Source organism: Rhinolophus ferrumequinum, chromosome 2 (assembly GCF_004115265.2).
Source record: "Rhinolophus ferrumequinum isolate MPI-CBG mRhiFer1 chromosome 2, mRhiFer1_v1.p, whole genome shotgun sequence".
Taxonomy (NCBI): Eukaryota; Metazoa; Chordata; class Mammalia; order Chiroptera; family Rhinolophidae; genus Rhinolophus; species Rhinolophus ferrumequinum.
Window position 1 is genome coordinate 108,095,320 of NC_046285.1, and position 21,685 is coordinate 108,117,004.

General features: G+C 54.8%; 1 protein-coding gene across 4 annotated transcripts in view; it reads left to right on the forward strand.

Moving 5' to 3' along the window:
* ADARB1 (adenosine deaminase RNA specific B1) overlaps positions 1 to 21,685 on the forward strand; it is a 113,388-nt gene that overhangs the window by 40,140 nt on the left and 51,563 nt on the right. For all 4 annotated transcript variants that reach the window (XM_033127310.1, XM_033127329.1, XM_033127302.1 and 1 more), the window contains exon 2: positions 4,615 to 4,746. The gene's annotated coding sequence lies outside the window, so the exon portion shown is untranslated. The remainder of the gene's footprint in view (positions 1 to 4,614; positions 4,747 to 21,685) is intronic.

Consider the following 21,685-nt stretch of genomic DNA (forward strand, 5'->3'; position numbering starts at 1 on the left):
TCTTCTGCTCCCCTTCTCTCCCTCCATGGCTGGTCATCTGATGTAGAATTATCTTTCGCCCAATCTGCTTCTCTTCCAGATCCAAGTAACCAGGCCTGCGCTCCCCCAAGCCCCACTCGGAAAGCCCCAGACTGTCTTCGGAGAGTCATTCTTAGGTTTGAGCTTGGGCCCCTTATTCCCGGGCTCCCCTCCACCCTGCACTGCCATCTCCTCTCCTCTTCAAGTCAACCCGCGTTCATCTGCTTTGTCCCTTAACCACTTACGCAAGGGTCCCTGTCTGCTGCTGAGACCTCTCTGTAATTTTTCCACACTATTATGATTCATTTACTGCCAAAAAGTACCTTTCCTGCCACTTTGATGGGGTCTTGGGAAGAAAGGAAAGAAGCTGTGTATTTTATTACCATTTGCAATCAGAAACCTTTAGATCACTCTTAGTGGCAAAACCCTGTGCCTTGAACGTCCTTAACCGTGGCAGTGCTTTCTTTTCAGTGGAAAAATTGCTCATTATCAAAGAATTAGGAAGAAATTAAGTGAGCCAGTCGCATCAGTCTGTCAGCAGCATGCATAAAATCATGTCTGTATGTGCACCTGTGCATGTCATTTTATGTTAGTACACGCGCTGCACGAACTTAGGAAGAGCTGGGTCACTGTGTTACACTTACTTGATAGCGCGTTGCAAGTTGGTTAAACTTCACGTACCGAGTCAGCACGTCGTCAATAAATGAAATGCCACTACCTCATTGAAATTTGGGGTGGGGGGGTTCCATGCATCTGTTTTGCAATAAGGTTGGAGATGATTTTATGATACTGTGAAGTTTAGTTATTGAAAAATTATGGTTCAAAAAAACTGATGAAATTTTCATCACTATATATATGCAAACATCCCATGTCAAACTAATGTGAAATGATGAAACAAAACTAACATTATAACGACACAAACAAGAATGGTGACCATCGAAATCCACAAGGAACTGGCTGGAAGCTGGGGCGCGCGTGGAAGCTGCGGCCTCTCTGCTCAGCGTTCTGTGGAGCTGGTGGCCACTGGGCCTGGGAGCCACACTTCTTAGGATTGAATCGGATCTCTGTCCCCACGAGTAACACCCCAAGTTTAGGTTATGAATTCCAAATTTTAGTGCCCCTGAATAATTCACTTTATAGGTTACCATGGACTAGCTGTATTGAAAGACGAAGACTGGCATTTTGCTGGGTAGGAGGCCCCAAAGAGAGTACTGGGTTTGGGGTCACTTCCCAGGCCCTGCCTGGCAGGGCTGACTTTGGACGCCTCTGCCCAAACCAGCGTGCAGGCCAGAGGCTCGTTGGAGCATCTGATGAAAGCTAAGCACTTTTTCACTACCGAGGTGCTCCTGGGCACATCAACAGCATTTTGTGTATCGTTTTACTGCTTTCGTGGATTGGTGACCCTTTGGATGAATGCAGGTGTGAAGTAGGTGTGAAGCAGCTCATTCCTTCTCCTGGCTCACCCAGGCGTCTTGCTTTACCTGGAAAACAGACTCCCAGAGGCTGCAAAGGCCAGGTGCCCCTCCTGCCCGATCCTTTGTCTCTACTCATAACTTCATGATGGACATACTAGCATCTTCTGAGGACACCATCCCCAGCCGTCCCCATGGTGTGGCTGCATCTCTAAGCCCAAGGGGAGGAAGGTGTAAGGGCTTTTATGTACTTTCTCTTTATTGTCACGATTGGCAAAAACATTTGTTTGCATTTTATCAGCTTTGTTGGTTCTCCTCTGTTTTCAGTTATTTCCCAAAGGTTGAGTATATTTTAGGAAGAGTGTCAGATGTGTTGCACTAATGGAAATGTAGGAAAACGCCAACTTGAATTATTGAGGGGCCTGAGTTACAGCATTCCTGAACAGAAATGTCACTGTGGATACGACACATGGATTTATTTCCATGTTGGATATTCAGCCAACTGTGCACTCCTGCCCATATTTAGCTCGGCTGTGAGGTGCTCTCTTCTGTGTCACTGGATTGAAGCCTTGGCGTGTGTTCACAAGAGAAGATGGCCGCTAACTGTTCATTCCTGTGACATCCTGGATGGGTTCACCCCCAAGGTCCTCCTGGTCTCCTAAGAAGACTTGGGAAGTGTCCCCTCGCTTCCCTTCTCGGAGCCGTTGTGTGATATTTGTGTTTTTATACAGACAGTCGGTGTTCCCACGTGCCACTTGCTTTAACCTTCCTTCTTTTTTTGTTCGGATTCTCTCACTAAGATCACTTCCCTCCGCCCGAACTGTGACCTTCAGGATTTCTTCTAGTGAGGTCTGCTGCTGGCCGAGCCTCTCGCTGTTACTTGTCTGAAACCATCTTCACTGTTGTCATTGTGGAGACGTTTTTGTTGGTCCTGGGATGCGCACCGGCAGCTCCAGCTGTCCCCTGCTGCCTGCGCTGCCGTCCCCTCAGGTCACCGGGTGCGCAGTGTCCCAGGGGCAGTAGCCCTGGCCACGCGGATGTGCTGGGGGCGCTAGGCCGTCAGGGCGCTGCCCCCCCAGCTTCCTCTTGTGGTCCTCACGCTACTATGGAGCCCACTACGCCTCTGATGGGCCTCGAGTCGCTGCGCTGCTGCAGCCGGCCTGCTCGACGCCGGGCCCCCCGCCCGCCTGCGAGATGTGTCTGCCGTCCCTCTGTGCCCGCTGTACTCCCAGCCTCTGGTCGCACCCGTCCCGCCGCTGCCCACGACCTGTCAGAGCTGTCTTTCTGAAAACAGACGGGGTTGCTGTTTCTTACACGCAGTCTGCCCGTGGGACCGTCTCCCGAGAGGCCGTCCACCCTCCCTGTGAACAAAGCAGCTCAGCCGAGGGGCGTCTCTATCTCTACCCCGCCTGCACCCCGGGCTCTGTGACCCCAGCCCCGCTTACACCCCGCCACTCTGCACGCTGGCTTCATCCTCCGGTGGCGGGCTGCCATTCCTAGGAAGCCCTGTCAGAAATCAGGGAGAAGGTTCCTGACTTAGCACCCCAGCCGCCGCGTGCCTGTTCTTCACTCGCCTGCGCGCATCCCACGTTTGTGTGTTGAGATAACCGGTGTCTCCGAACATCAGAGAACCTGCCCTCGGACGTCTCTGTGTAACAGTACACACGCCATGGTTTTATGCATCTACAGGGCAAACAGAGTCCTTGTTCTGTGGCAGAGCAAAGCCCTGATTTCCAGCCTAATTAAGTGATAATGACAAAGGTCCCTTGAAAAGGAAAGGCTGTTGCTTTGTTTAATCAGTATGACAAGTATTACTGGCAGGCGGGCCATCCGGAGCTGAGTGGTATGTTGATTTGAATACAACCAGCTCTGTCCGTACTTGCTGTTAGGACGAGCGCGTTACATCTCACGTGGCCCCTCCTTCAGCAGCAGGGCTGGCACTTGGGCGTCCTTGTGGTGGGGGACAGTCACAGGTGCACCTGTTGTAGAAGACCCTCCAGCTTGACTGAGCTGGGGACCGCTGTGTTCACGGGGGACGTGCTGGGCCAGGCGCAGTCTGCAGGAGAAGGCTGCAGAGAGGCGGGGTCCCGGCCTGCAGCTGGGCCACCAGAGCACCCACCGTGCGGCTCTCTTCGTCCCATCCTACCTCTGTTGCCCCTTTGCCCCCCAGACTTTTAGGTTGCCACCGTTCCTGCCCGTTTCACATGCCGGCTCCAGGCACGTTGAGGAGGGCACAACCAGAGCTCTCAGCCGGTCACTGACTTGCTTCCTTGCCCCAAACCACAGCCCCTGTGCAGCTCTGTCCTCAGTTTCTCGCTAATTCTCTTTTGCAAGAAAGATAAAGCCTCCTGCTGCCTGTCCTGCTGTCCTCAGCCTTGTGACCACATGCACCTGTGGTGCCTTAACTCTCCCTTTCTATGGCAGGGGCCTGGCTTGGCAGTTGTCACATGGTTCATCGTGTAGTGAGCCCTTGGTTCCGTCACATGGAGACGGCCCTGGCAGAGCCCTGGCACACGGCACCGTCACAGCTGGGAGATGTGGAAGGGGTCGGAAACCAGCAGTTCTCCCCCTGGGACCTGCAGCTGTGACACGTCTGGTGACGACTGTGTGCAGTGGGGTTCCACGCTCAGACACACGTCTGCACTGCCAGCGCGTCCTCTGAGCCCCCTCAGGGACCCACTGGCCCTCCCCCGGCCTTAGCTCGCAGCTCAGCATGAGAGCTTCCTTCCTTTGGATGTCGCTTTGTTTGGCAAAAACTAAATGGAATGGGAGTGTTGCATACTTGGGTTTGAAAGTGTGTTAGCGTGTGGAAACTTTCTCTGTAGTGACTTGCTCGTTGAGAGGCAGTGACGTGCAGATGTGTCACCACCTTCTGCTGCCAGCCCACGCCCACTGTACAGAAGGTGAGGGCCCCCCTGGCCTGGGGGGGTGCCTGTCTGCACTAGTGCGCCGGGAGCAAGGTGCATTGTGGGTGTTACACGGGCGCCGGTTGTCCCGGCAGCTGGGAGAGGCATGCTCGGCACTGCGTATCAGCTTTAACATCCGTCAGAATACGGAAAAAGTCATTGAAACATACTCAGGTGGGGGGTTAACTGAGTACGTGTTATTAGAGTGCCCATCTGAGGGGTGAAGAAGCTTCTCACACTGACATAATGGAAAGTAACTGAATCTTTTTGTTACACAGAGTGAAGTCTGTCAAGGGGACGCCGAGAGCTGGGGACCGCTGGCCAGGCGCGTGCACACCGTCTGCTCCATCCTGCGTCGCCGGACGCCTGGCCCCGGGGTCGGAGGACGCAGACACTGAACAGGCTTCAAAGTAAGAGGGCGAACCTGCCATTTTTCATTTGGCTGATAGGAAATGACTTCTGCTTGCTGTGAATGGAGTGTGTCTTTTACACCATGCCTGTGCCCCCCCAGCCTGTGTGCTGGGCGCCCCGGGCCCTCCGGCGGCTCTGTGGTCACCCGGCAAGCACCGGGGCCTCCTGCCAGCCTTTTCCTTGGAGGTGATTAAAAGACAGTTTGTTTGGTACTTACTTTTGGTGACTTACGTGATTCAGCACCTGCTTGTGAGAGGAGTCGAGACAAACCCTGAAATCCCGGGGAAGCCGGTGGGGTGTACGGTTAACATGTGGTCCGTGGAGAGATTAAGTGAAGGAAGCCAGGTCTTAAGCCCTCAAGGACATTCCCGTGAGGTGGAAGCATCAGGAGGTGGCCGGCGGGCTGCTGGACGCCTAAAGGACCGGCGTGTCCCCACGTGCATTTGTTCCTTCATTCTGAGGGCGCTGACAAGTGCCTGCGCGTGGTGGGCGCCTGCGGGCGTGGCCGAGGACGGAGGAGCAGGCGCCAGCCCACGGGGGTGGGGCATTTTGGGGAGTCAAGATGTGCCCACATCTGACCACTGGGTTTTGAGTTGGGGCCATGAGGGGCCCCGTTGGTCATTTCTGAGGGTGTACATGTCAGGAATGGAAGGTCACTAACTGGTTTGCAGGGAGACCTTTAAAAGAGGTTTTGCACGATCGTCACCTGATCCTGTTTTCTTCGGTGCCCAGAGGCAGGAGGGTGACGGCTACTTCCCACAGCTTGTGCCGGAGGCTGGGGTTTCATCTTCAGCCTCAGCTCTTCTTTCAGCTCAGTTAGTGACACGAAGTCAGCTTGCCTGAGACTTTCTCGAAAGGTAATGAGAACCTCAGCGCTAGTCGGGTCTGAGGGATACACGTGCTCCGTGCGGAGTGAGGTGTGAGTGTGACCGGCCACGTGTGACAGGCCACAGAAGTAAACAGCTGCATTAAGCACGCTGCTTGTATGCAAGAGCCAGTGTTTCGACACAGGGCAAGCATGCGTTGCAGAAACGAGGTGTTGGTCATCTTTTGCAGAAATAAATTGTCCTTAAAGCCACAGGAGAAGCAATGAGGCCAAAAGGAGAGACCCCCCCCCCCCCGCCCATGTGCTGACAAAGCAGGGACACGAGGGCTGAAGTTACAACTACGGCAGCATCTCCTCCCGACTCTCAGCTGATAGATAGATAACTAACTGCACAGTCCAAATTTTGTGTTTCTGTTTTCATAAAGTGAGAGCTAATTTTGGCTGCGGATAGCCTGATATATTATTCTTTTCCCTTTTCAGAGTGGCTTGCAAAAGAAAAAAATAAACATGAATGTTTTTGGCTAAAAAAGTCTTTCTGAGTTGAAGCCCGCATGCCCTCGGGGCCTCCCCGCCTCGCCCCCACCCCGTTCCCTGTCCCGGCAGCAGCAGGGTCTGGGCTTCACAACGGTGTCAGGCTCCGTGGCTGCTCTGCCTCGCTGGTTCCCTAAAAGGACAGAAGCAGTGCCTGTACCTCACATGTCAGAGGGTGTCCTGGGCCGGCCGGCCTGCGGCTGAGCCAGCGCGCACCTCTGGGCGGGGCCTGAGGAAACCTTGACGCTGGTGGAAACGTCACAGCCTTTCTGTCTCACTGCCACCACACCCCAACATTCTTTTCATAGCAAATACTTACCCCTGTTTATTCTGAAATGAAATTCATAGAAGATACTACTTTATAGATTTAAAGCCATATAATCTTTTAAAGTGCGATCATGCCAAGCGTAATAAAAGAGACGTATGCCAACATGTAAGTCTCGCGCAGTGCTGCTCGCAGAGCCACTGTCACGTGCGAAGGCAGACGGAGTGGGGCTGAGCGCCGACCCACGCCTGAGCACAGCCCACGCGGCCTTGTCTGCCCCGAGTGCGGCTCGGGGATTCATTCCGCGAGAAGCAGGCGCAGCCCTCCCAGTCTGGACGTGGGGTGAGTGTTCAAAGCATGGAGAGATACGTCATGTTACGTGGGAGACAGGGTGGGTCTGGGCTTTGACCTGCATGTCAGTCCTTCAGGGCAGGGCACCTTTTTGTCCTGCGCAGTGCCCCCTGCCCACCGAGTGCGGGCTGCCCCGCACTGTGCTGTGCAGACCACTTTCTCCCACGGCCACCTGCTGGGCCGGCCGGGCACTGAGGGTATCTAGAGCCTTGGCTCAGAGGTGTCGCTGGCAGCCAGATGCAGCACGGCGTCCCAAGCAGTTGGCATTCAGAGGGGTTGTTGGGGACAACTGGGGGTGGCAGGGGGCTGTCATGGAGGTTCCCAGGGCGCCCCCCTGCGTGTCGTGCACTGTCACGCCCGCTCCAGGCTGCAGCAGCAGTTGGGGGGAGCCCCGGTGTCCTTGTCACACGGGGTGCGGGGGGGCTGGTGAGCGAAGGGCACTGTCGCAGAGCGCCATTCTGAAACATTACATGTTGTGCAAATACTTTGCAGGAGTTTTCTTTAAAGTGACTTACTGGCTAAAATAACCTGTTGAGCACAGATGACGCTTTAGTTTATAATCATTCCCGAGGGTTCTGAAGTAAAATAAAATGGGCTAAGAATGAGCAGTGACTCTCAGTGTGTTTTTCTGGCATTTCATTGTCACCGAGAAGGTGTCTTTGTATCAGCTGGCCCGACACATGGGCTTCCGTTCAACAAGAGGTGTCAGTGCGCAGCGTCTGCCACGTGAGGTCAGGAGCTGGCTGCCAGCCAGGTCAGAGGCGCCGTCTACAGCGTGGTCACCCGCAGCCTCTGTCACCGACTTGAAAATGGCTCTCGTGTGCTCTTCTGTCCTGGAACCAGGAAGTGAGCGGACACACCCCACCAGCATGAGTTCTTCATCTCGAGGCCTGTACGTTGCCCACGCTGATGGCCCACGAGGAACCTCACGTTCTACCCTGTGGGCACAGGAGGGGCCAGCCTGCCTCCTGGGGCGTGTGGTAGCCGCAGGTGGCACAAGCCCTTCCTCTTTCTTGGGGGGCCACGGGGAGGAGACTTCTTTTCAGAGAGGACACCCCAGACGTAGGTCTGTTTGCCGACTGTCGCGTCCAGGTCTGTGCATGTGCAGGAGGCAGATTGTCGTTGGACCTTACGGTGCCCTGAGTTGTAACTGGACAGAATAGTGACTCAGCACATGGGGTGTTCCTGGGTGCCAGGGGCTCAGTGGGAAGGCACCCCACTTAAACCGCCCTTCCACTCAACTATAAGAGCGCAGTCAGTGGAAAGGGAGCCGCACACAAGTAAGAGGGGGCGAGGCCTCCCTGAGCCCCCGGAGGACGTGAAGCATCAGAGAAGCAGAGCGCCTCCTGTCCCCACCCCCCCGGGCCGTCTCCCCAGATCCCGCCTGCGGTGGGCCTGGCCCGTGCACCAGGTCTCCACTTCTGGGCTCACTGTCCTGGCGCTCGTGACTCACCCCTGGTGCCTTCGGACAGCTGGTGGGGGGTGTCAGCTGCATTCTCCAGTATGAAGCCCAGTTCTCTCCCTCCAGGTGTCAGTAGTGGAGGGGTCTGGGGTTGGTGTTCTGTCGCTGCCTGGCAGATCACCACAGACTCAGCCCTCCGTCTGCAGGGCTCAGGGCACAGCTTGGCTGGGTCCCTGCGAGGGGTCTCACCTGGCTGCAGGGTCTTCTGAGCCTCCGGCCCCCTGCCCAGCTCACTGGCTATGGGCAGAGTTCCGTCTCTGAGGCCGTTCACCCCCAAGGCTGCCCCTCGTTCCCTGCCAGCTGACGCCCCACAGCATGGCGGTTGGCTTCCTCAAGGCCTACGGGACAGTGTCGCCCCACCTCATGGCTCTGACGTCTCCCTCCTAACAGGCTCAGCCGATTAGGTCAGGCCCACCCAGGATAGTCTCTCTTTTGATTAGGGACCTCATTTCATCTGCAAAAATCCTTTCGCCTTGGCCTTCTATGGGTGTACTCATTATATTCCCAGCTCCGCCCATCATCAAGGAGAGATTGTGTAGGCGTGGACACGGGGGGTGGGGGTGCCAACACCACTGGGATTGGGGTGCTTTGCTGATGGAACTGGGTGCCCGACGGAGCTGCAGACCTGAGCGAGGTGCGTCCTGAGGGAGGTGTGTGCTTGACCGACGGAGGCCCGGCCTCACGTATTTCAGTGTCCGTCATACATGAAGAGCCTACAAACCAGTAAGGACAAGATGGTGTCGCACAGGGTTTCCCTGAAAGATGAAATCTGAATAGCCAGTGAACACGTGGACGGTGTTCGCTTGAGAGCCAGACCTCCCACCCGGGGCCAGACCTCCCACCCGGCGGTGAAGCTGTGGAGATGAGCGAGTCAGGGTCCTTGCCCTCAAGGCCCGCCTTGGGGAAGCCGCTGTGCTGCAGCCTGAGCCCCGACCCCTGGGTGACAGCTGTGGATCTCGGAGGCTGGGACGGAGACCTCCCTGCAGATGGCTTAGGGGACCCTAAGGCCGGGGTCAGCAGCTACTGTGTTTCCCCCGAAATAAGACCCGGCCGGACCATCAGCTCTCATGTGCCTTTTGGAGCAAACACTAATATAAGACCCGGTCTTACATTATATTATATAAGACCGGGCCTTATATTATAGTAAAACAAGACCGGGTCTTATATTAATGTTTGCTCCAAAAGGCACATGAGAGCTGATGGTCCGCTAGGTCTTATTTCCGGGGAAACGGTAAGAATGCCTTTGCATCCAAGGGGCAGCTGTAAGCCAGATAAAGAATGTATGGCAGACACTGTCTGTGGCCGCAGAGACTTAAGAATTTGCCACCATCCATTCCCAGGGCTGGGGTTCGCTGGCCGCATGGGGGCCTTGTCTGCTGGCCCCAACGGCTCCGGAGGACTGCATGGGGGGCAGTTTGCAGACCCCGAGTCCTCGGCCTTGTTGCGTGTGAACCCAGAGGGCGGAGGGCCCGTCCTCCGTGCCTCCTTGGCCCCCAGGCTCAGCGAGAGCCGCAGAGTGACTGGGCACTTGGGGAGCATGTCACCCTAAACAGGCTAAGAAAACAACCAGTGATCCTGGGAGCTCAGTGACACAAGTGGAAGGGCCAGACGGAACAACCAAGAGAAGGAGGCGCCCAGTGAGGCAAAAAGACTGGACAAGACAAGCTGACTTCATCCTGAAATCAAGGTGACATCTATGGCGCTGGCAGAGACCGGGACACTTTCTGGAACCGCTGAGCCTGCTTCTCATTTCAAACCTTGAGACAGATTTGACAAGAGGACGGGCACGTGGAGAACACGCGTCTACAAGAAGATCAGATGAGGCACAGATGGCAGAGCAGGGACATGAGTCGAAGCCTCAGGTGACATCCCCACCCCCAAGAGGGTGCTGTGGGCCGGTCTGCCTGCGGGCGAGGCTGGATGCAAGCCTGGCCGCCCTCACGCTTCAGGGGGTCCTTGGGGACGAAGGGGGTGGGGGGGAGCTGGGTACTAAGACCTGACCGCGCACGCCTCCTGCCCAAGTCACCACCGCTAGAGGCCACCAGCTGCGGTGACGCTAGGTGGGAGGGGTCGAGATGGGGACACCTGTAGACATAGCATGTCACATGCCCCCACCTCACCACTGTTCACTCTGTAGCTGCCCCCGGTCCAGGCTGGAGCCTGAGGTGGGTTAGGAGCAGGCCCCCGGCCGTGGGAAGGAGGGGAGGACTCTCTGCTGTCCCGCTGCCCTGCGTGCAGGCAGGGCTGCCGAGAGGACCGCACTGTGAGGGCTGTTTCTGAGGAGGTCAGCACCAGGCCCCCCAAGCCCCAGCTCACGCCTCCTCTTATTTGCTCAGTGTGGGTGGTGAGGTTGGGGCCACGGGTTTCACAGTCCTGGCAAGTTCTGCAGCCACGGGGACACCTGTCTTCCAACGCACGGGTCCTTAACAGTCCTCTCCAGGGTCGGGGCTCCGCCCAGGCTGAGACTCGGGGAGCACTCGAGGATGGTGATGTGGGGTGGTGCCGGCAGATGGAGGTGCGGCCTCCAGAGTGGCTCAGAGCTTTGGGGCCTGTAGCAGCGTTCAGGAAAGGTCTGTGCTGCCTCCAGCTTGTGTGCTGAGCACCTGTGGGCAAGGTGGACGAGGCAGATGGCACCTGCCTGTGGAGCTGGCAGCTAGCAGGGCAGAGAACAGCCGTACTGTCACCACCGGCGGTGTCGGCTATAAGGGAGGGCAGCAGGAGTGCTGGCCTCTCCGGGGGATTGGCATGTGAGCAGGACCCAGGAGGGGTCACCACACCCCGCCTGCCCCTCTTCTCCAGACCCCTGGGGCGGCAGGTGTGAGGGTGTAGGGGACTCACAGCCGCCTGCGGGTGGCCACGGCGGGGAAACTGGTAGACTTGGAGCAACGGGGACCTTGGAGCAACCTTGGGTTGTTTTCCATTCGCAAAATGAAAAATAATCTGAGTAGAACTTGGTTTAAACAGCGTGAAGTTTGAACAATTTCTAAAAAGTGGTTGGATCCCCAGTTCTTATTGTTGTGGCTTTAAGTGCACAATTACCCACAAACATATGACAATACCACGTTCAGTCACCTGTACACTGTGCATGCAAATCAGAAACATCTGTTCTTAGAGTTGGGGGGAATTTTCTTCTCGCTGTTTTGTGTCTGGTCGTGAGACTAAACATAAAATAATAGATCCAGATACCGTCAGACTGAGGTGTGAAAAATAGACTCGCCTGTAGGAGCGGGGAAATACCCTCTGCGTCCTTGGCGCGGGTGCCCTGCAGGGGAGGGACTGTGCCGGCGCAGCGGCGCCCTCTTGTGGACGGTCCCTGTGCTGACACCCACCTCCTCCCCCCCACCCCCGCCCCCCCATGAACCCAGCCTGGCTGCCCAGGCACCCCCTAGCAGCCTGCGAGCTTGCCTGGTGTTCTGGCCACAGATGACCTTCAAACATGGGCGAGAGCAGTTAACGTGGCCTCTCCATCACTTCTTCTCGTGACGAGGGGAGGTTCCTGGGCCACATTCTACAAGAATAAGGCCCAGCGCCGCTCAAGGTCAGGCCAGGGGTGGTTCTTTCACTGTGGGACTTAGGCCTCTGCGGCGCGTCCCAGGCGGCAGGGAAGGGACGACGTGGTCTCTGGCCTCCACATGGACAGCACGGTGGGCTCGGGGAAGGAGATGTAAGCAGGCGGCGACAGCGGAGTCTGCTGGTGCTGTGACGACCGTGGGGGCAAGACGCAGGCGGCCTGCTCCGGAGGCAGGAGTGGCGAGCTGCGTGGGGTGGGGTGGAGCTGAGTCTCACAGGGGAGCCTGTGTCATCCAGGTGGACGCATGGGGAGGTGGACACGGGCCGGAGGGCTGTGCCGCGGGACGGGGTCAGGAGACAGCTGCGGGGGCCTGGGGACCCTGAGGGCTGCCGCCGTGGGAGGGGCCGGCAATAGGGCCTGGGGAAGAGGAGGCCAGACCTGGGCTTTATTTCAGTGTTTATCAAAGTGACGCTTTTCAAGTCAGAGAAGTCACAACATTTAGAAGGGCCCTTGGAGAAAAAGCAGCGACCCACAGCCCTCACCCCCACCCCCACCCCCACCCCTCAGAGGCAGCGCTGAGTTTTAAAGAGTCGTGGCTGTTTGTGTTTTGTATTGGTTTGTATTGGGACTGGCTACAGGTGACAGAGACACAGCTTAAGGGGAGAGGCTGTCCCCTCACAGCAGCGCCTGCTTAGCAGATAGGGCTGGAATGGAGGTCTTGTCGTCAGGGTCCCAGACTTTCTTTTTCCTGGTGCTCCGTGTGCCCTGCGTGAGCTCCCCCACAGCTGGGGCACGTGCTGGACAAAGTGACAGTGCAGCGGGCATGTTGCCTCCTGAGAAGGATCCCAGAAGCTGCCATGCGACGCTTCTGTTTTCCCTCCCAGTAGACACGACTTCAGTCAGTGACGGGGCCTGGTGGCGAGGGGCTGGGATGTCGTTCTCCGTGCCTGGCCATGTGTGCGCTCTGCCTCACGGGAGAAGGAGGACAGTCTTTAGCTCATTTGCCTTCTCCTGCCTTCCCTTCTCTTCCTGTGCCATTCGGGAGTGCTTTTGGCTGCAAGTAATGGAAAACATGACCTATCCTGGGTTAAACAGCTGGGGAGTTATTCATTTATGTATTTCAGAGTAAGTAATCCAGAGGTAGGCTTTTCCTACTACAGAGCTGAATAGAAGCACAGCCCTGTCAGGAGTCTGGGTCAGTGTCTGCAGGTCTCGTAACCATCTCTTAGTCACAGTGTAAGTGCCACAGCTCCAGCCATCGCATCTACAGTCAAGGCAGGAACAACCGGGAAGGAGTAGGCAATACAGACCACACTTGGCCTTTCATGAGGCATTTCAGAAGCCGCCAGCATATTTTTACTTATACCTTTTGGCCAGAACTGTGTTGGGAGGCCAGCTATAGTCATGAAGGGGACTGAGAAAATGCATATTTAAGTCTTGTCACATCAGTGGTAAAGGGGGCAGGGACGAGGGGCTTGGCGAGGAGCGCTGGGCCCGCCAGGGGGATGGGCGGCCTCGCGCCTCCGCTGTCATGTCAGAGCTGTGCGTGCTTCCCCATCTGGTTCCTTGGGCCATGTCAGGCGTGGGGGCAGGCTTGCCCACTGCCCGTCACCTCTCCTCATTCTTCCCACTGATCAGCTTCTGTCACGTTGGTTTTTCTGTTCCTTTTGACGTTATCGAGTAGGAAACATCATTGCTCCTCGGCCTTTGGCTAAGACCAAGGTGAGGTAGGAAACTGCATGTGTCCTGTCCCCACAGTTCAATGAGCCGCAGGTCCCCAAGTGGCCTTTGTGTCCTTATGGTTAGTAACGTCCATGACAGAGCCAAGTGAAATGCAGGTGGTCATGTCCTCCACGCCCCACAGCAGGACTTCCTCGTGGGCAAAGGGAAATAGCGACGCGATTTCTCTCAGCACACGCTCATTGCCCACCGCCGTGACCCGTTTTGATTTATTATCACTGGCCGTCCTGGTTCGCATTTGTCTTTTCCTGCATTCTCACTGCCAGGCGGGCAGTGGGGCAGGGCAGTGGGCATGGCTGTGGGCTGAGCGCAGATCCTGGCCCTCCCCACGACAGCGTGTCCTGGGCCAGCTGGCCGCCTCCCTGCGCCATGTCCCCTCTGAAGGGGCTGTGGCTGTGGTGACGAGAATGAGCCCTAACCGAGTTAACTGTCAGTGAACACCGGCACGTAGCCTTTGTTTTCTCGTTGACAGAAGAACCCCAGGCTTCCTGTACTGTGTCTCCAGTGTTTTCCCGCTTTTTCTACTCTATGGAATACATTCATTCATTCAGTCTTGAAGTCTATGTGTTGTCTATTTTATTTCAAATCGAGGCTATGACTTTCTTATACAGTTTATATCCTGGGATTTTTCTTTTTTAAGCTGGATATACTGGGGTGCAATTTACATTCACTAAAACTCACACTTTTAAATTGTAGGGTTAGATGTGTTCTGACACGTGTGCAGATGGCACACGTCTCCTTCGTCCTATAAGTGCCCTCTTGCCAACGTGCAGGCCGGAGTAGCCTGTGTGATGTTGGCGTTCTGTGACTGTGTGTGTGTGTGTGTGTGTGTGTGTGTGTGTGTGAGTGTGAGAGAGAGAGAGACAGAACACCAGGACCACGTGACGAGGGACAGGCCAGCGCCTACGCCGGCCGGCCGGCAGCCCAGAGCCGGCTTTGGGTCCCCGCGCCGCCGACTTCCGACAGTAGGTGGTGCTGTGGGATCGCTCTCGGACTAGGAGGCGGCGAAACACAGCCCCGTTTTCATTCGCGCAGTTTTCCGCACATCCTTTCTGAGCCCAGACCCCGTTGGCTTCCAAACCTCTGTTCACTGGCTTGTCTTAATCATTTTAAAGGACCCATGAGGCAATGTATGAAATACTTACAGCTGGTTTAGTTCACTGAGTGATCTCATTTGTAAATTAAATTTTATCAAATAACTTATAAATTTAATTATAGTAAACTGAGCGTGGAGGGGGCTTCCTGCTACTGTAGAATTGGAAGGTATAGTTTCATACACCGATTTCAATCTTTAAAACATTATTACTTTGATGATATAGTTTATATGTAACGTGATTTTATGGTTCTACTATTTTAGCTTAGTATTTTAAATAGGAAATAGTTAAGATAAAATGGAAAAAAAAATTAGCCTGTACTATCAAGTTTTAAATGTGTGCTGACAGATTGCCAATTTTAGTAAAACTAAATTAACCGAAATTTGTAAAAGAATGTGTCTGGTCTTAGTTGCCTGTGTAAAGCCAAGGCGTAATATAAATATTTAAGTTTTAGGATCCATCTTCCTTAAACTCTTATCCTGCATCTGTCCTCCTCTGCTGGCCACGTGGAAGCACATCCCTGCTGTTGCCCTCCCCGCCCCGCCCCCCTCCTCCCCTTGCTCTTCTCAGCCTAACTGAGCAGCAGTGTGGGGCCTGGGTCCTAGATGGTCAGGCTCAGGCTGGCCGGCGGTTGCCAGGACCCATGAGGTAATCCAGGGGCTAAGGTCTTGGCTCAGATTCTGCCCACAAGGCCCGTCTGGGATGCTGGCATTTTAGCGTGAAGGGAGACGCAGGGAGTAGCGCTCTGGCCGGAGGGAGTGAGGGACCTGCCACAGAGCTGCCATCTTAGTGCTGGCCCGGCGGGCGCCCCGCTCTCCTGGGAGCCTCACAGCGATTACCCACAGGCTCTGGGCAGTTTGGGGGAGCCCGGTCTGGGGGGGCGGCTCCCGGATACGCTGCGCACTTGGGTCTGTGGAGGTGGGACTCTGCATTTGGTACAGGGGTGCTGACACTGCTCGGGGTTCAGAGGACCCTCCCCCATCGGTAAGGGCAGCTTCAGGGGAACCTGGCTGTGAGTCACTCCACTTTTCTTAGAATTTAGTAATCGTCCATCCTCCAGCCTGACTCCATCGCCTCAGTCATCCATTGCTCTGGTCTGGACGCCCTTTGCATTCTGATCCACGGGTGTCAGTGATGTTGCTGACAAAACGGCGTTTTCATGCTGTTTGTCCCCTTTTCCCTGCACACGGGTGTCCGGTCGGTGGCACATGCGGGTCTCCATCTCTGGGAAGTTTCTTCTGTCCTGTTTGGGCAGTGTCCCCCGGGTGTGGTGCGGCCCTTAGACCCACCATGGGCCTTGGTCTGCACCCACCGTGTCCAGCTGTCATGTCCCTCGTCTGTTTCATCTCATGTGCGTTTCCAGTCGGATCTGAACGTCTTCGTCCTTGTACGTTCCTGCACAGACACATGTATGTGCCGTTTCTCTAATCTGCACATCCCCAGTTTTACCAACCTTGGGATCGGTTGGGCTCCATGAGCTCAGCCCCAGGTTCTCGGGACTAGAACGAGCAAAACCACTTATCCTCTTTGAAGGACCAGCTGCTTTTACTTTATGTTTCAAAAGGTTTATGTTCTGCTTTGTTTCTAATAATGTCACAGGCAGCATTGTTTTCAAGGTGATTCAACAACTCATCTTTAAAGAAATATCTGTTTCAACTGTGGCTATCAATTTAGTTTAGCTTCAGATTTCCATTCAGACTTGAAACTATTTCTTTCCAACTTTCCCTCAATCTGTAAGTAGGAGCCAGAGCTCTCCCTGTGTGGGCCAGGCGTCCCGCGTGGGAGCTGTCCTCTGCTGCCAGCATTCATCTGCCTGCCACCTGAGTCCTCCATGGGCCACCTTACCACCCGAGGGCCACCTGAGCCACCTGGCTGCTTCCTTGCCTTAGGTCGCGTTCGACTATTGAGCGATTAGAATTACTGGGCCTTCGAGTCAAGTGCCTTTTGTTCTCCTTCTTTGTTTTTTTCTTTCAAATGCAACACCTACTATACTTATTTGAGAAATGTAGGATTTGATTTTAATCCAGAATTCCTTGGTAAAGTCACTTTAGAAGAAAATGGACAAAGCTTAGCTGAGTTCATGATGTTACCTGAGTGGAAGGACGCTGCACGGAGACTGGAAACCACACTTACCCTGCTCTGGGGGAGACCGCCTGAGGAAGGAAGACAGAAAGTGTTCATTTGAAGAACTATGCGTTTGTTATTTGACTTACTGTTGTAGGGGATCTTAACATACTACAAAAAGTAAACTTGAGTCGTCGTGTTTTTCTTTAATTGGGTGGAACTTAGGAGAGGGAAGAGCTCGGAGCGTCCAGGATTCTGCCCTGTTTTCTGCCACTTCCTGGCATGTGACCTCGGACAAGCCACTTAGCCTCTCCAGTTTCGGGCTCGTCTTCGTAAAGGACTGGTGCTGACGGTGTGACAGCAGCTAACGCCCAGGTGGCCACTGTGTCCTGCACACTGTCCTCACTCCATCTCCCCGGCAAGCCCAGGGTGTGTGCTGTCATTATCGTCTGTGTCGCACAGATGAGGAATCTGAGGGGCCACGAGGGCCAGAAGTTGCCTGAGGTCCCCTGGCGAGTAGGAGGAGAGCAGGTCGTGGACAAGGGGACCTGCTCTTGGCTCTGGGCTGGTTACCACTGGGCTGAACTCATGGCCACAGTGTACAGCCGTGCAGGTCGTGCACTGCACAACTCCACTCACAAAGACTTGAGTGTGGTGAAACCCCAGGCTGCCCTGATGCTGTCATTTCAGTCTCCTCTCCTGAGATTGGTGAGGTTTGAGTGAGCTAAACACGTGTTGTGCGTGGGAGCTCACTTGATAGGCCCGTACGGTGCACTCTGCCTCAGTGGCTGCTGTGTCACAAGCTCTCTTCCCTCCTCTCCTCCCTAATCGCCTAGCAGCGGGCACTTCCCAGGGCACCTCCGGGTCAGCCCCAGCCTCTCCAGGCCCCGGACTCTCATCTCTGAGTGAGTCCACACGCAGACCCGGCTCCACCCAGCATCTCCTCTGGGGGGAACCTCAGACAGCAATGGCCCTGGCACGGGGTGGCGCTGTCACTACCGGTGGGAAGACAGTGTCCGCTCGCTGCGTTCTCGTTGAGAGGTATCCCGGGTACTTGAAGTCAAGTGGTGGTGTGATTTCTGATGTGTCAGTCATGTAAATCACTGATGAGTGACTCATTTAGAGTTTAGAATTCTAATGGAATAAACTCCTTTTTTTCTTCTTGTAAGAGGAGAAAAATAGCTGTTAAGAATTTCATCCTAAAGGAATATTCTAGGAACATTAAGTTTTGGAATCTTTATTCTGAGGACATAGATAAAAATAAAATTAATTAGATACCAGGGATGTCAGATGCTAAATGTGGTGTGGCTACTTGTGACATTCTCCTAGAATTCAGTAGTTACTAACTTTCAAAGACGTGACAGCTGAAGTCGGAAGCTGATGTAATTTTAAAGTTGGGAAAACGAGCCTTAAAGTATTTTCTAAATTATGAACTGTCAATTTAATAGTTCTAGAAGCCGTCTCTGGTGCGTCCGGTCACAGCCGTTCTCTGTGGGCTCCTTGGCTCTCATGAATGAAAGAAAACAAAATGACAGACACAGAGTCAGGACATGAACCTGGGGACTCTGTGGAGTGACGTGAGCACGAGTGTGCGGTGAGAGAGCCGCTCCCCAGGCCACGTGCCCGAGCTGCTGGAGTCTCCATCACTTGGATTTTCTGAAAGCGAAAAATAACGGCACTTGTTATGTTCAGATTTACTGTGCATCGGGTTGTCCTTTGATGAGGGAAAAAACAAGGGCTCACTTTATGGGCTGTCACTGGCATGTGACGTAGGATCGTACAGTGTGATAGGCAGGGCACTAGCTCGTCCTGCGGGTGTAGGTGTAGACGGTCACGTGCCCTTTGTGAGCGGAACCCGGGGGGACTCTGTGCTATCAAACCCTGGCGTCTCGGGCGCCCTCGGGCTGGCCAGTGAAGATGCCTGCGTGACCCCAGGGAGTGCCAGTGCCATTGAAGGAGCACTTTGTGACTCACGTCCCTAGGGGAGGCCACGCCACACGCCACACAGGGAGCTCCAGGTTTGCTCAGGACCCAGAAAAGGGTGAGGGGAGGGCCTCGACTGGGGCTTCCACGGGAAAGGCGCGGCCAGGCTGGGCGAAAGCGTGCGACTGGCTTTGGGCTGTAAGGGTGGTCTCTCGCTGCCTGGCACCTGGCACAGGTTGGTTTGGGGCACGGGAAACACTGGCTTGGTGCGTGAACGTTAGATTGCGGGGGGGAGGGTTGTGTGCAGGAGAAGGACACACTCTCGCCGAGCCTTCCGTCTCCAAGCACTGGCTGACCGGGGGAGGGTGGTCTGTCCCTGGGTCTGCGGCTCCCAAATGGCAGAGCGTCAAGGAAAAGAAGCTGTTACTATAATTTGCCTTGTGACCAATGGATGCCAAATGGGCAAATACATACTCTAAGAAAGCACAGCAGGAACAACTGCCTCCGTTGAGAACATGGCACACATAGCCCCAGACAGACGCACAGACTACAGGGGACCCCGTCATGTCTCTTATTAAGTGTCACCCCAGAATAACTGTTCCTGGCAGCATATCTCTTGGGGGAGGTGTCAGTGTACTTGTGGTCCAAGCACCGTGGTATTTGATGGCAGCCTGAGAAGGGCGCCCGTGGCCAGGCCCTCGGCCGTGACGTAGAGCCGTGGTGGCTTACCGCAGTGGGAATGTAAAACACACTTTGCTAACTTTCCTTTTTATGATTATACTTGTTACACAGTGGGGTATATCTTGATATAAAATGTTCGTCCCTTTTGGGTCAGGGTTATGATGGAGATGGAGAAATTTTAAGTTTCTCGTTTCAAGGAAGTGTGTAGGAAACCTGTGACAGGAAGTCACCATGGCAGCTTGTTCTCGGCTGGCGGTGGTTCCACCCAGGGCCGTACCTGTGGGTCCCGGGCACAGAGAGCATAGCCAGCTCCCGGGCACAGCCTGGCCTTTTTGCCACCTCATCCCAATGCGGGTAAATTAGAGACTCAGCTTAGATTCCCGGAGAAACCAAACCCAAATAAAACCCTAACACAGAGAAGGAGACCATAGAGGTTTATTTTTCAAAAATGTGAGTCTCCAGCAGCTGAGGAGATGTTTCTTATTTTCATCTGACTTCTTTAAGCTTATTCCCCCAGAGTAATTTAATCATAAAGAACCTGGAATCCTGACAGCTTTTCACCATCCACCCTTTCTTAAAATCCATATTTGGTCTGGACTGTGCAAGACTCTGACAGTGTCAAGCTGTTTCTCATGGATGAGAGAGTTCTAGAAGTTCTGGCTCCATTTCTCCAATTGTTTCTTCTTGATTTGGGCACCATCAGGAGACCAGGGCCCAGTCCTAGCGGCTGCGTGCTCCAGCGTCTGTCACCTTGGAGGGGTGGGACCCTGACGTCGCAGACTCTTCCCAGCCTGTCAGCTCACCGCTCCGGGCTTTAGCTCGCAGCTCGCCCTCTGTCCCCAGCCTGCTTGGTCACAGTGCATGGCCACCTCCGTGCTTAGGTCCCTAATGCGCTTTGCGGCACGGCAAGGGGATAATTAATAAAGAAACCCATGAAATCCTTAAACACAGTTTTTAAAGGCAATAAGTGACTGTATTCTGAAAGAGGTCCAAGGAGACTTTTTGTTTCTTGTTTAAAATACTTAAAGACCGTTTGTGGTTTCATTTTCCATAGTTTCCTCGAGGCTTCTTGGTTCTAATTAATCCCCGTGGTTGCTTTTGAACATCTCTGTTGGGGGCATATGTGCACTGAACTTGGCAGGTCCCAAGCCCCAGGTTCCCGAGGGCCCCAGCAGGAATGCTGGTCCAGGCTGCTCGGGAAGGAGTTGTGCAAGGCGCGCGCAGCACGAAGGTGTCCCGAGCGTCGTCGGCCTGTGCTGCCCCGGTGCTGCTCTGGCCAAATGGGGCGTCCTGGACCCCTCAGGCCAGGCCTTGGGGCACAGGGACAGCAGGGCAGCAGTGGAAGAGGGGCTCCCGGCTGCAGCCGCAGAGCTGAGGGAGCTCCGCCCACCCCCCCGCATTCACCTGGGGGACCCTCGGCCGTGGACGCCTGCTCCCCTCCCCTCCTTCTCTGGCCACCCTTTCTCTGTCCTGCCCCCGTCTTCCACCTCCTCCCTGAGGGTGGGCCGTGGGCTCTGTCCCCCCAGTGCTGATGTCCTCAGCACAGCCCACCCTCAGGGAGGAGGGGGCTTCAAAGGATGGTCTGCAGGACTGTCCCCGCACCAGGAAGTGTCACTGTCACCCCCAAGCCCAGCTCACAAGCTTAGAAGCTGTAAGAAAGGAGTTGTTTGCTTCCCGAAGGAATCCACAGACGGGGCAGCCTTTGCCGAAGCTTCTCTCCCGCCCCGACCCCAGGGCCGCTCCAGCCTCGTGGAGCTTGTAAGCAGCAGACACATGGCCACAGAGTCTACAATACTTACTGCCTGGCCCTTGATGCAAAGGGTTGAAAATAAAATATGTAATAGAATTTAAAGTATACAGAATTTGAATGTATTTCTGTTAAAAATGTGAATTTAAGTAAACAATGCAACACATACTAATTTTTTCACATTTTCAGAAAATACTTTTTCAAAATTAGTTATTAAAAGTAACTTATAAAATATAAATTACAGTTAGTATCAAATGTTTAAATTATTTCAAGAAAGCAGCATTTTGAATTTAATACTGATGATGTGCTTAAATCATACTAATAAGCTTATGAAAAGTCAAAGTCTTGGTCGTGCTGGTGTCCGACCGTCGGGCCGCCGTGTCCGTGGGGACAAGGGCATGCTGAGGGCTGTGCCAGCCGTGAGGCAGGCGTGCTGGAGCCCAAGTGACGGGCGGGCACTGGCACTGTGCGTGTGCGTGGTGTGTGGGCGTCCCCCAGGCTTGGTGGCAAGTGTACAGGGTCAGGGTCTGCTCCACCGGCGGGAGCCTGGCGTGTCGGGGCCGGCGGTACCCCTGTAGTGCAGGAAGGGGGGCAGCAGCGGGCCGGCTCCCGGGGATGGAGACAGGAGGGGCATGGAGGGCAGGTGGCCCCGCTGGGCCTCTGCGAGGGGCGTGTCAGCCCTTCCTGTGCAGGTGCTTTTGTCCACTGTGCCCCCTTATGACACTTCTATGGCATTACTTGAG